Source organism: Mesoplodon mirus, assembly GCF_964341445.2.
Source record: "Mesoplodon mirus genome assembly, chromosome: 3".
In the NCBI taxonomy this organism is placed as follows: Eukaryota; Metazoa; Chordata; class Mammalia; order Artiodactyla; family Ziphiidae; genus Mesoplodon; species Mesoplodon mirus.
The window spans coordinates 19,433,883-19,447,517 of record NC_138978.1 but is presented as its reverse complement, the minus strand read 5'-3'; the positions used below and the strand labels follow the sequence as shown (position 1 = coordinate 19,447,517).

Below are 13,635 nucleotides of genomic sequence, written 5' to 3'. Positions count from 1 at the left end.
GTTAAATGTGGTTTTCTTTGTTACTGTTTTTCTAGTGTACAGAAATACTTTGACTCATTTCTAAATACTATAATTAGTCTCCCCTTTGGTATATTGACAAGCAGTATTGATCCACTGGTTTAGTGTTTAAGTGTGCTTTGGCTTGGGTTTGTTGGCTGTGGATAGAGAAGGATCTTTTCCAGATAATACTGAAGAGAAAAGTTTGTTGGGAGTAGTGTCAAGAAGCTGGCTGGGCAAGTTTCCATGTTGCAAGGTCATTAGGCAGAGTTTCAGGAGAGTATAAGATCCTGTATTTCTTTCTGCCATTGAAAGAAATTCAGTTCACTGCATAAATCCAGCTACCCATTTTCCTGTGGGGCACCTGTTTCACTATTACTGTTGCATAAAACTTCTCTTTGTTTGCTATGTAGATTCTTAGGATGAGCCATACTTCTTTTAAGTCTAGTGGACTACGGGAATTCCCTGGAGGTCCAGTGGTTAGGACTCAGCACTTTCACTGGCAGGGTCTGGGTTCAATCCCTGGTTGGGGAACTCAGATCCCATAAGCTGTGTGGCGTGGCCAAAAAAAAACACTTATCTTAAAAAGTAAGTCTATTGGACTAGATCATGATGATGAAGCATTTTGAGTTTATGACTCTTTTTAGCAATATTCTAGTGTCTGGGGATAGAGTAGTAGACAAAGTTCTTGCCCCACCATGAAGTTTTAATATTATTATTTAAAAAATTTGTTTAAAAATTACCTACAATGTTATTCACTTTTTTGATAACAGCTTTATTGAGATATAATTCACATAACATAAAATTCACCCATTTAAAATGTATAGTTTATTGGGTTTTAGTATATTTACAGACTAGTGTAACTATCACCATAGGTTTAGAACCTAATTTTAGATTACTTCAAAAAGAAACCCATACATATCCTTTAGCAGTCATCCCTCCTTCCTCCATTTCCATCCATCCCCTCAGGCCTAAGCATCCACTAGTCTTTTTCTTTTTTTTTTTTTTTTTTGCGGTACGCGGGCCTCTCACTGTTGTGGCCTCTCGCGTTGCGGAGCACAGGCTCTGGACACGCAGGCCCAGTGGCCATGGCTCACGGGCCTAACCGCTCCACGGCATGTGGGATTTTCCCGGACTGGGGCACGAACCTGTGTCCCCTGCATCAGCAGGCGGACTCTCAACCACTGCACCACCAGGGAAGCCCTCTTCTTCTTTTATACTTTTTGTCTGTGGATTTACCTGTTCTGGACCTTTCATATAAGTGGAATTATACAAAATATGGTCTTTTGTGACTGGCTTTTTTCACTTAGCATTGTGTTTTCAAGGTTCATCCATGTTGTAGCATGTATCAGGACTTCCATTTCTTTTTATTGCCAAATAAAATTCGTTGTATGGATATACTTCATTTTGTTTATCCATTCACCAGTTGATGAAAACATTGTTTCTACTTTTTGGCTATTGCAAATAATGCTGATATGAACATTCATTTATTACTTTTGTGTGCACATGTTTTTATTTCTCTTGGATGTATACCTAGGAGTGAGTATTGCTGAGTCATTTAGTGACTTTATTGCTTAACCTTTGGAGAAACTCAGAACTCACTTATTTTAGATATATAGTTTTATTTATTCTGATAAATGCAGAGTTTTGCAGCCCCACCATACTGAAGATACGGAAAAGTTCCATCACCTAATTACAGTCCTTCAGTGCCATCTCTCTTTTTTAAAAATTTTATTAAAGTATAGTTGATTTACAGTGTTGTGTTAGTTTCTGCTGTACAACAAAGTGGTTCAGTTATACATAATATTCTTTTTCATATTCTTTTCCATTATGGTTTATTATAGGATTTTGAATATGGTTCCCTGTCCTATATAGTAGATATTCTATATATAATTCTATATATAATAGTTGCATTCTATATGTAATAGTTTGCATCTGCTAATCCCAAACTCCCAGTCCATCCCCCACCCCCACCCTTGGCAACCACAAGTCTGTTCTCTATATCTGTGAGTCATTTTCCATTTCGTAGATAAGTTCATGTGTGTCATATTTTAGATTCCACATGAAGTGATATCATATGGTATTTGTCTTTCTCTTTCTGACTTATTTCACTTAGTATGATAATCTCTAGTTACATGCATGTTGCTGCAAATGGCATTATTTCGTTGTTTTTTATGGCTGAGTAGTATTCCATTGTGTGTATGTATATATATATATATATATATATATATATATATATATATATATATATATATATATATATATATATATACCACATCTTCTTTATCCATTCATCTGTCAGTGGACATTTAGGTTGCTTCCATGTCTTGGCTGTTGGAAACAGTGTTGCTGTGAACATAGGGGTGCATGTATTTTTCTGAATTATAGTTTCGTCTTTTTTTTTTTTTTTTTTTTTTTTTTTTTGCGGTATGCGGGCCTCTCACTGTTGTGGCCTCCCCCGTTGCGGAGCACAGGCTCCGGATGCATAGGCCCAGCGGCCATGGCTCACGGGCCCAGCCGCTCCGCGGCATATGGGATCCTCCCAGACCGGGGCACGAACCCGTATCCCCTGCATCGGCAGGCGGACTCTCAACCACTGCGCCACCAGGGAGGCCCTATAGTTTCGTCTTTATATATGCCCAAGAGTGTGATTGCTGGATCATAGTGCTGTCTCTTTTTAGATAAACTCTCCCTCAGGCCCTAGCCCCTATAGTTTTGCCTTTGCCGGAGTGTTACATAAATGGACTCATAGCCATTTTGAGTCTAGCTTCTTTCACTTAACTTAATTAGCATTTGAGATTCACTCATGTTGTTGTATCAGTAATTCATTACTTTTTGGAACCCTCCTACACTGTTGGTTGGTGCAGCCACTAAGATAAACAGTATGGAGGTTCTTCAAAAACTAAAAATAGAATTACAAAATACTAACAGCATGGTCAGCAGCCATTTTCTTTGGCAATATTGGTCTTTAAAAATAAAAACACAAAATCTAAGCAGAGTATGTTTCTGGGTAAATTTAAATGCGACTGTCAGGAAATCAATTTGTAATATGTGGTGAGTTGTGTTCTGAGTTAGAAAACCAGAGTCAGAACAAAGGCATTTCTGGCTAAGCACTTGGAGACTAACGTTTCTGGATTTGTTTAAAAAAAAAAAAAAAAGAAAAGAAAGCAAAATAATGGTTCCTAGTTGTTAACATTCAAATGGTGATTTACAGAGACTTTTAGAGCTAAAACACAACGGGAAAGAAGGTATAGGCTTGCAATTCTAAAATCAAAAGAGCTTGGGGAAACTAATTGTTTTCTGAAATTGGCAAAAACTCTGGTCAGAAATACAGAAATTTCAATATTCATATATTTTACAGTAGAGATATTAATGTATTTGATTAAGGAGTGCTGTCTTATTAACTTTCTAACAGTAGAAAAATTCTGAATTCCAATAAAGGATTTTGGACCTGAATTAACAGCTCAACATGAAATTGAGTTGAAACAAATATTAAAATTGGCTAGTTTTATTTCTGTGCAGTTTTAGTGGCAAAAGATAAGCCAGCAATGAAGAAAAAATAATATATATATATATTTTGCGGTACTCGGGCCTCTCACTGCTGCGGCCTCTCCCGTTGCGGAGCACAGGCTCCGGACACGTAGGCTCAGCGGCCATGGCTCACGGGCCCAGGCGCTCCGCGGCATGTAGGATCCTCCCGGACCGGGGCATGAACCCGCGTCCCCTGTATCGGCAGGCGGACCCTCAACCACTGCGCCACCAGGGACGCCCTGAAAAAAAATTTTTTTTAACACATTCTGTTATAGATTCCAAGGTTAAAGTAGGAGTAGATATGTCATAGTGTTTAGGTTTGAGAATACAGTTTCTGTTTTGCTTTTGTCCATACAGAATTACTAAAGTTGTGCCCCCTGAGATTTCTGTAGTTGCTAGGTCGGGTCATTCAGGATGTTCTGCTTTTTGGGACATTTTACATGCTTGGTGCCTACGTTTGACAGCTTCAAACTCTAATTTATTCCTGTCTGTTTCATCTTTCATAATAACATGCATTAATCTTACTAGTATAGTTTCATACTTGAGTTTGAGGATGGGCTCTGTCTTTGGTGCCATTTAGGTAAGTAGAAATTAGCTGAGGATGCTTTACTGTTATCCGCTGAAGGCTCCATTCTGGAATTTGCTTCTCTTACTTATCTACAGTCTCTGGTAGTACAGCTCTAGCCCTTATCTTTTATGAAGCTTTTCCGAGTGTAGGAAAGGGTTAATTTTTTTTTTTTAATTTAAACTTTTGGCTGCGCTGGGTCTTTGTTGTGGCACACAGGCTCTTCATTGCAGCGTGTGGGCTTCTCTAGTTGTGGCACGTGGGCTTCTCTAGTTGTGGTGTGTGGGCTCCAGAGTGCCCGGGCTCACTAGTTGTGGTGCACCGGCTTAGTTGCCCTGCGGCATGTGGAATCTTTGTTCCCCAACCAGGGATCGAACCCGTGTCCCCTGCATTGGAAGGTGGATTCTTAACCACTGGACCACCAGGGAAGTCGCTCACTGCTTGTTTTCACTACTTGTTTTCTAATTTGTCAAAATCTACCTTTTGAGGAGGTACTGACTATATGTCAAACCCAGGGTCAGATATGATTGCCATAGATTAAGAAGTTTCATCCTGGTGGGAGTTCATCATCCTTGAAATGTCGGTAAACATCTGTGCTCAAAAAATGATAGGTCTCCTCTTTCCTTCATGGTGTAAGTAGGAAATGTTCAGATCATTATGTAATCTCCTCATAGATCCTTGGATTTCTCTGATGAATATCTGCCTAATTGACATTTAGTGGAGAGTATGTAGTGAGTACTATAATAATCAGAGTCTACTGCGTTTTACTACTCTTTAACCCTCAAATTTTATTTGTTTCTGAAGTTTGCCTTTTAATTTTTTATTAGAAAGAAGGTGGGGAATTAGAATTTTTTTGCATTTATTAGTTCTATCTTGGGTTGGCCATAAGGTTCGTTTGGGTTGTTTCCATAACGTTATGAAAAAACGCAAACGAACTTTATGGCCAACCCAATACTTGAGTGTTATTAATTCGGTTATTACATAGCAGCTGTCCAATCTTGCTAGTGATTATGCTTGTATTTCCTAATGACATAATATAAATCACAGCAATTTGAAGTACAGAAGTGTCAAGTGGGTGTGCTACTGTATTTCAGTCATGAGATTTAAAAAATAAAAAGTGTGGTCTGGAGCACTGCACATACATATTACACTGCTCATTGTTTGAATTAGAATTTTAAGTGGTATTATGAGAAGCTGTTTGCTTGATATGTTGAGCTGAAAGGAAGGTAAGCATCCAGTGATTTATGCTGGAGACACAGAGCTTGGTGGGAGCTGGTAATAAGCTTAATGACAGGCAGAATTAGAAAGTATGTAGTGTAAAAGCTTTACATTTGTGCCATTTCTTTGAAATTCTTCTGTTTCTGGAGAAAATGCCTAGCAGTGCTTATCTCATACTAATTTATCTAGGCTTTTTTAGTGGAAGGAGTGGGTGCTAAACAGCCTAGTTGCAAATTACTAAAATACCATTAAAAAAATTGAGATATAATTCACATACCATAAAATTCACAATTTAAAAGTGTACAATTCAGGGTTTTTTTTTTTGGCTGTACGCAGGCCTCTCACTGCTGTGGCCTCCCCCGTTGCAGAGCACAGGCTCCGGACGCGCAGGCCCAGCGGCCATGGCTCACGGGCCCAGCCGCTTCGCGGCATGTGGGATCTTCCCAGACCGGGGCACGAACCCGTGTCCCCTGCATCGGCAGGCGGACTCTCAACCATTGCGCCACCAGGGAAGCCCCAGGTTTTTTTTTTAAACTATATTTATGAAGATGTGCAACCATCACCACTACGAATTAAGGAGAAAATTGCTCCGTAAAATAAGTTCCCTTGGTTTCATGCATTACGTGACCAGTCTGCAGTAGTGTGATTCAGCCTGGGCCAAGAACTTGGGACTTTTTAGAAGTTTTAGAGTGACACTCCATTGACTCTTTCATGAGTTGAACTACTAATTTAATTCTGTCCGGAAGATAGGGGCAACCATATTTTGACCAGGTTGTGATAATGCTTTTTTACTATGCTATAAAGTATTCTGCCCGTGGGCACGTTGATGTAATAGGAAGAGCACTGTCTTTAGAATACAGAAGAAACCTGACCTGGCCACTTAGCTTAGTTAGCCTTGTTAACTTGGGCAAATTACTTCATCTTGCTGAGACTAAGTTTATAGGAGATGCTGTAAAATGGCTCATGGAGGACAACATGGTTGGTTAGGCTTGCCGCATGCTCTAGATTCAGATCTCCTGACTTTGGTTTTCAGTTTTCTTTCATAGAACTATGTTTTTGTCTTAAATATTTTTATCCAAATGGTCTTTTAAGAAACAAGTTATTAATCCACAATATTCTGTTGGTAGTTTTCAGAGAGGGGAATAAATGAAGTCAATATTCTTTATGTGACCAAGGAAAAAGAATGTTTGTTACTGGAATATTGGCCAAATATATGATCATCTCTTTAAAAGTCTTGTAGTTAACAGTAATATTGTTAGCCAGTAAAGTTACTAATAGAAATCAGGAGCCTTAACCTTTCCTAGTGAGGTTAAATGGTATGGCTCAGCTCTTGGGGCCTACTACCGATGACTCATTTGAGAACTTATTCCCACCTAGTGACAGTTGGTCCTAGCTCGAAAAACTACTAGCAGTTGGCTTTGTAGAAGAAAGAACAGTCTCATATTTTCTACCATTCATGTGACCACAATGCAGAACCATAATTCAAAGAAAGTTTTATTTTGGCTAGGGGTAATCTTCATTCTGAAAGAATTGACAAACTAATATAAAGGACTTTTGTCCTGAAACTTGTTAGGCTTATGTTTTCTGCACTGCAAACATATATATAGTTTCTTTGGATGAAGCAGTTCCTTTATGAAATGTTTCAGCTTTGTTATCTCTCAGTGCGGCATTTTAAATCAGTTCTTTGTGTGTAGGGGATGATGGCAACGCATGGAACTGTTGTCTGAGGTTGCTAGTTTGAAGAACTAACTAGAGGCTGGTACAGTGTTACTAATTTTGAATGACTAAAGCATTGGGTTTTTTGGTTTTGTTTTGTTTTGTTTTCCCTCTCCCACCTCAGTAAACTTTTGCTACTTGGATATAAAGAATTTTACTTCTAAAGATTCTTTTAGACCTCTGCAACTTGTGGTCATTCATATAAAATTATTATTTGCAGCTGTCACGTTTTCTTCCTTACTGTTTCATTAAATTAGAAAGGAACATGATGTGAGAACTGTTAACTATTTGTTAGGTTGAAGAAAGAATTCTGTCTTATTTTGGGTTTATTATATTTGTAATCTTTCTTTTAAAATACATTTAAATTGTACAAATAATTTATATTTATGGTAGAAAAGGCAGTTATGTAATCCTGTCATCCAGAGATAATTGCTGTTAATCTTCTGTGCCAAGTCTCTTGGTTGTCATTCTTAGAGAGGTAAAATATCACCTTACCAGGTAGAAGAGCTTACGTCTTTCAGTTTTGAAGCTGAATAAAATGATAGTCTTTTGTCTTTTGAAGAATATCCTGACATGTTGAAATATTTTAATCTAAATTACAGTGGAGAGCCTCTTTTATAAAAATGAGGAGTTGGTGGGTAGATATTGGGAAAATAGCAGCTAAAAAAGAAAAACAAGGAAACAATTGTATTCGCAGAACAGACTAGGTCTTTGTCAGCAATTTCCACGTTGATGAATTAGTCTTATCTTTCTGAATATCCTGCTTGTACTTCCTTAGTCTTTTTCTCTAGAAAGTAAAGGTGGTAGATTCTCATCATGGGCCTAAAGTTAGGAGGCTTGTTGTATGATTTTTATTTGTTTTGAGTTTCCATGGAATGTTTATCATGGGAATCACTTTTGGAGAGACTGATCTAATCACATTAGGAAATTTGAAATACTTTGTTTTCTAGTTTCTCTGGAGAAATAAGTGTATAACTCCACTAACTGGATGACAAAGCTTGGGTCATTGACAGAATTTTGTGGTCGTAATTTGCTCTTACTGCTAAAGCAGTTCATTTTTGAGTTCTCTTATCCTTAACTCGCTCTTCTAGAATTCCTAGAGGACCTGTGCAGCAGCCTCTCGAGGATCGAATCTTCACTCCTACTGTCTCGGCAGTGTACAGCACGGTGAGTACCTCAGGGTTGTTTGTCAGATTGTGTGTGTTTTTTGCACATGAACCTTCGATATTATAGGCAGTGTTTGTTAGGTTGGTACATAATAGGCTTTTGACAGAAAAGTTCAATAAAATCTCGAACAGAATTAGATGTATATAATATAATAAGGTGAATAGGTCTTTTCCCCTGTCATCTTAATTTAAGAAGTAGACATGAAAGAAACATTCTGTTAAGGTAGATTGACTTGTACACCTGTGTTCTTTTTCCTCCTTTTTCCTCCTTCCATAAATATTGTGATTCTTCTAGGACACTGAGTTTTAATTTTCTTTTGGATATTTTTTCTTAAATTTTAATAAACTTTACACTTTTAACTTAAATTTTTTATTTGACTTTTTTTCCTTCTTTGATTACATATAAAAATGCAGAAAGTTTAGAAAAGAGAACAGTGGTTAATGGGAGTAAATTTAAGTATTTATGTTAAATGATAGATTCAAATTCATAAATGAAGGGAAATTTAAAAGTTAGAGGATGAAGATAATAAAATGAGAAGCAGATTACAGGGGTATTACAGTGAGCCTAAGGGAATTTAAGGGAGAATCAAGGAGTTAGACATGTCTTTTTTTTTTGGCTGTGCCATGTAGCTTGCGAGATCTTAGTCCCCCAGTCAGGGATTGAACCCAGGCCCTCGGCAGTGAGAGCCCAGAGTCCTAACCACTGGACTGCCATATCTTTATTTTTTATTTTTTAAATTAAAAAAAATTTTTTTAAGGGAGGGGGGATCTCTCCCCTTATCTTCTCTTTCTTTTTAAAAATTTTATTTATTTTATTCATTTTTGGCTGCGTTGGGTCTTTGTTGCTGTGCGTGGGCATTCTCTAGTTGTGGTGAGCGGGAGCTACTCTTCGTTGTGGTGTGCAGGCTTCTCATTGTGGTGGCTTTTCTTGTTGTGGAGCATGGGCTCTAGGCGCGCAGGCTTCAGTAGTTGTGGCACATGGTCTCAGTAGTTGTGGCTCTAGAGCACAGGCTCAGTAGTTGTGGTGCATGGGCTTAGTTACTCCACAGCATGTGGGGTCTTTCCGGACCAGGGATTGAACCTGTGTCCCCTGCATTGGCAGGAGGATTCTTAACCACTGAACCACCAGCGAAGCCCTAAAATTTTTTTATATTTATTTATTTGGTTGCGTGGGGTCTTAGTTGCAGCAGATGGGCTCCTTAGTTGTGGCTCGTGGGCTCCTTAGTTGCGGCTCCAGGGCTCCTTAATTGTGGCATGAGAACTCTCAGTTGCAGCATGCATGTGGGATCTAGTTCCCTGACCAGGGATTGAACCCGTGCCCTCTGCATTGGGAGCTCAGAGTTTTATCCACTGCACCACCAGGGAAGTCCTTGGACATGTCTTTTTTTAAAAAATTATTTATTTATTATTTTTGGCTGTGTTGGGTCTCCGTTGCTGCACGTGGGCTTTCCCTAGTTGCAGTGAGCGGGGGCTACCCTTGGTTGCTGTGTGCGGGCCTCTCATTGCAGTGGCCTCTCTTGTTGCAGAGCACAGGCTCTAGAGCACATGGGCTTCAGTAGATGTAGTGCGTGGGCTCAGTAGTTGTGGCTCGTGGGCTCTAGAGTGTAGGCTTAGTAGTTGTGGCACACAGGCTTAGTTGCTCCGCAGCTTGTGGCATCTTCCCGGACCAGGGCTCGAACCCGTGTCCCCTGCATTGGCAGGTGGATTCTCAACCACTGCGCCACCAAGGAAGCCCTGGACATATCTTTTAATGTTTCATTTCATCATACCATTCATCCTTGGAAATAGGGTGCTTTGAAGAAACTCACAGTATAGTGAGAGAGATGAGTAAATAAATAATTGTAATCCAAGTGATATGATAAAGCAATAATTCTTATCCTTTTGGGTTACAAATTACTTGTAGAATCTGAAAATAGTCGCAGTGCTTTCTCCTCAAAAAAGAGCATATACCAAGTGTTTACATATAATTTCAGAACTTCACAGATGTCTATCAGGCCATTCATAAGGCTCTGGTTGAGAACCTTTGATTAGAGATATGAACATGCTATTATATGGGAAAGGGAGAAGTTGCTTCATTGAGGAAGTGATCCTAAGCTGGAAGGTATAAGACTTCTAAGCAGAAAAGGGAAGAAAAGGCCTTCTAGGAAGTCAAAAATTAGACGCATGGTTAATGGAATGGTCAGTAGTCAGAAGTGTGGCATGTGTGCTAGGTTTTGTAGCCAAAGTAGAGATGAGATAAGTGAGTTTTGCAGGTTTTAAGGTTGTCCTAAAGAGATAGAAGTTTATCATGCAGGTAATGGGTAAGGTAATTATTTTTCTTGGTTTGCTTAAAACAAGTCTCAGTTTACACCTGTTGTAGATCAACCAAACACCTGTTAATTACTTTTTGAACCCTCTGTAAATCTTAAAATGGTCCCAGTTTGGATGATAAACTATCTGCTCACTGTACTAATTGGGAACCTTCAATTTACATTAAAAAAATAACCTTTAATTTTTTTCTGGCACAAACTTCCTCCAGGCCAGAGTTGTTTGTTTGTTTAAAGTACTGAGGCTGGGGACTTCCCTGGCAGTCCAGTGGATAGGACTCTGTGCTTCCACTGCAGGGACACGGGTTTGATCCCTGGTTAGGGAACTAAGATCCAGTGTGCTGCGTGCCATGGCCAAAACAAAAAAAGTACTGAGTTTAAAGGCTGTAGAATTTTATCAGGCATAACTCTTACCATGTAATTTTTTCTAATTATGAAAGTATACCTTCAACATTAAATTATTTTCAAAATTAGGATAAGAAAAAGAAGAAGATGAAAATTTCTAGTAATCTTGACTGATTTCTAGAGGCATCTACTATAACCGTTTTTTGGTATAGTTCCTTTGTCTCTTTTTCTGTGTTGTAGGCTCTGTATAAGATATTTTATTCTCATTTTTCACTGTATGTTGTAATGTTAGCTTTTCCTATGCTACTTGAAACATGTCTGAAATAATAAATTGTTGTATGCTGTTTTGTTATAAGAATTTAGCATTCACTCAACATTTGACAGATTATTTCTTAAGCTTTTAATGTGTGTCAGACACTGTTCTAGATGTTGGGAATGTAGTAGTGAGCAAACTAAACCTGCAGTCCTCCTGGACCTTACTTTTTTACGAGATAGAAAGATAGTTAAATAAAAAAAAATGTGTGCAATATGCTATTAGGTGGTAATAAATGCCTTGATGAAAATGAGGTGAGATAAAGGGATAAGGAATGACTGGACATCCTACTTTAGCTAGGGCTCCCAGGGAAGTTTTATCTGAAAAAATGGCATTTAAGTAGAAACTTAAGAAATAAGGGAGTGAGATTGTAGATTTTAGGGAAAGAGCACTTCTGGTAGAAGAAAGAGCAGTGCAGAGGCCCAGAGGTAGAATCTGGAGCATCAGATTATATAGGGTACTATAGACCATGGTAAAGATTTTGGATTTTAATCTAGATGTAATGGAAAGCCATTGGAAATTTAAGAACAGAAGATCTGATTTTTTTTTTTTAAGGTGACTGTACCTACTGTATAGAGGGTAGACTGATGAGGGTAGGTGGTTGTGGTTGTGAGGTGGAAGCAAGACCAGTAGGTGGTTATTGTAGTAATGTAGGCAAATGATGGTGGCTTGCTCTAAGCTGGTAACAGTCAAAGAGAGGAGATGGGGTTTGCTATATATTTTGAAAGTGGAGTCAATAGGATATGATGATAGCTTGGATGTGGGATGTGAGAGAAAGAAGAGTAAAGGAAGATGTCGTGGATCGTCGCTTGAGCAACTGAGTGGATGAGCATGGTACTATTTATAGGAAGGAACACTGGGTGAGGAACAGGGTCTTTGTTGAGAAAAATTTATATATGTGAACATTATTTTTGTGAGGAGTTAAGCATTAGGTTGTTTCTTGTTGTGAATAACCTACTGAATTTTAACCCTTTTCTGTATTTGGATTATTTTATAGAGTAACTTCCTAGAAATGCAATTCCTGAGTTAAAGTGTAGGCATGTTATTAAGATTCCTCATAAATGAGGACATGTGACTTCGTAAACTTAGTACTTTAGAGAGGAGATAATCAAAATCCTGTGAGTAACACAGTGCCTGCTACACAGTTTATGTGAATTGTTTTGCATCTAAAGTTTTGAATTTATTTTTGAGTTAGATCAAATTTGACTTTTACTATGAAAAGCTACTGCCATATTTGTGGTCCTTCACTTAATTTAAAAATTGGGTGTGGGGCTTCCCTGGTGGTGCAGTGGTTGAGAGTCCGCCTGCCAATGCAGGGGACATGGGTTCAAGCCCTGGTCTGGGAAGATCCCACATGCCGCAGAACAACTAGGCCCGTGAGCCACAACTACTGAGCCTGCGTGTCTGGAGCCTGTGCTCCGCAACAAGAGAGGCCACGACAGTGAGAGGCCCGCGCACCGCGATGAAGAGTGGCCCCCGCTCGCCGCAACTAGAGAAAGCCCTTGCACAGAAACAAAGACCCAATGCAGCAAAAATAAAAAATAAATTAAAAAAAAATTGGGTGTGTCAGTTATATGTGATGCCTATTCTGGAAGGACCAGGGGTTTTAGACAGTAAAAAGTTACCTTAAAATATGATGTCTCTACTTTTTTTTTTTTTTTTTTTTGCGGTACTTGGGCCTCTCACTGTTGTGGTCTCTCCCGTTGCGGAGCACAGGCTCCGGAAGTGCAGGCTCAGCGGCCATGGCTCACGGGCCCAGCCGCTCCGCGGCACGTAGGATCCTCCCGGACCAGGGCACGAACCCGTATCCCCTGCATTGGCAGGCGGACTCCCAACCACTGTGCCACCAGGGAAGCCCTGTCTCTACTTCCTGATCACTTATTTCCATTCTTAGTAATTTAAGTCTCTTCCCCACTTTTACAATGCTGTTGTGCACATTAACAGTGAGTAGAAGGGTAGTTGACCAGGTGCTTAGTCTCCCTTTTTCTCAGCCCCAAGGTTATGTATTGGTCATTATTCTCTAGTGTCTAGGTCCATTAGCACCATTTATGACATTTAGTGTCATAAAATAAAGGCTAACCTTCAATTCACCTCCTCCTGGCTCCTCATATGGTGCCCATATGTCACTTTAATTGAGTTGGTTAAATTCCTTGAAAGGCAAAAAGACACCTGGATAGTCTTTAAAAATTATACAAAGATTTTGCTTTTTAATGTCTGATATGGAGGCCGTATGCCCTTATGTCAGCCAATTTAGGTAAGTTCTCTGCTGCTAATCAAAGAGGTATCAGAAGTAGGGCTCAGCTTTTTTTTTTTTTTTTTTTTTTCTTTTTGTGGTATGCGGGCCTCTCACTGTTGTGGCCTCTCCCGTTGCGGAGCACAGGCTCCGGATGCGCAGGCCCAGCGGCCATGGCTCACGGGCCCAGCCGCTCCGCGGCATATGGGATCCTCCCAGACCGGGGCATGAACCCGTATCCCCTG

The 13,635-nt window shown here is 39.4% G+C and overlaps 1 protein-coding gene across 17 annotated transcripts in view; it reads left to right on the top strand.

Moving 5' to 3' along the window:
- EIF4G3 (eukaryotic translation initiation factor 4 gamma 3) overlaps nt 1–13,635 on the top strand; it is a 397,045-nt gene that overhangs the window by 90,305 nt on the left and 293,105 nt on the right. For all 17 annotated transcript variants that reach the window (XM_082614842.1, XM_082614845.1, XM_082614849.1 and 14 more), the window contains one exon: nt 8,119–8,194. The gene's annotated coding sequence lies outside the window, so the exon portion shown is untranslated. The remainder of the gene's footprint in view (nt 1–8,118; nt 8,195–13,635) is intronic.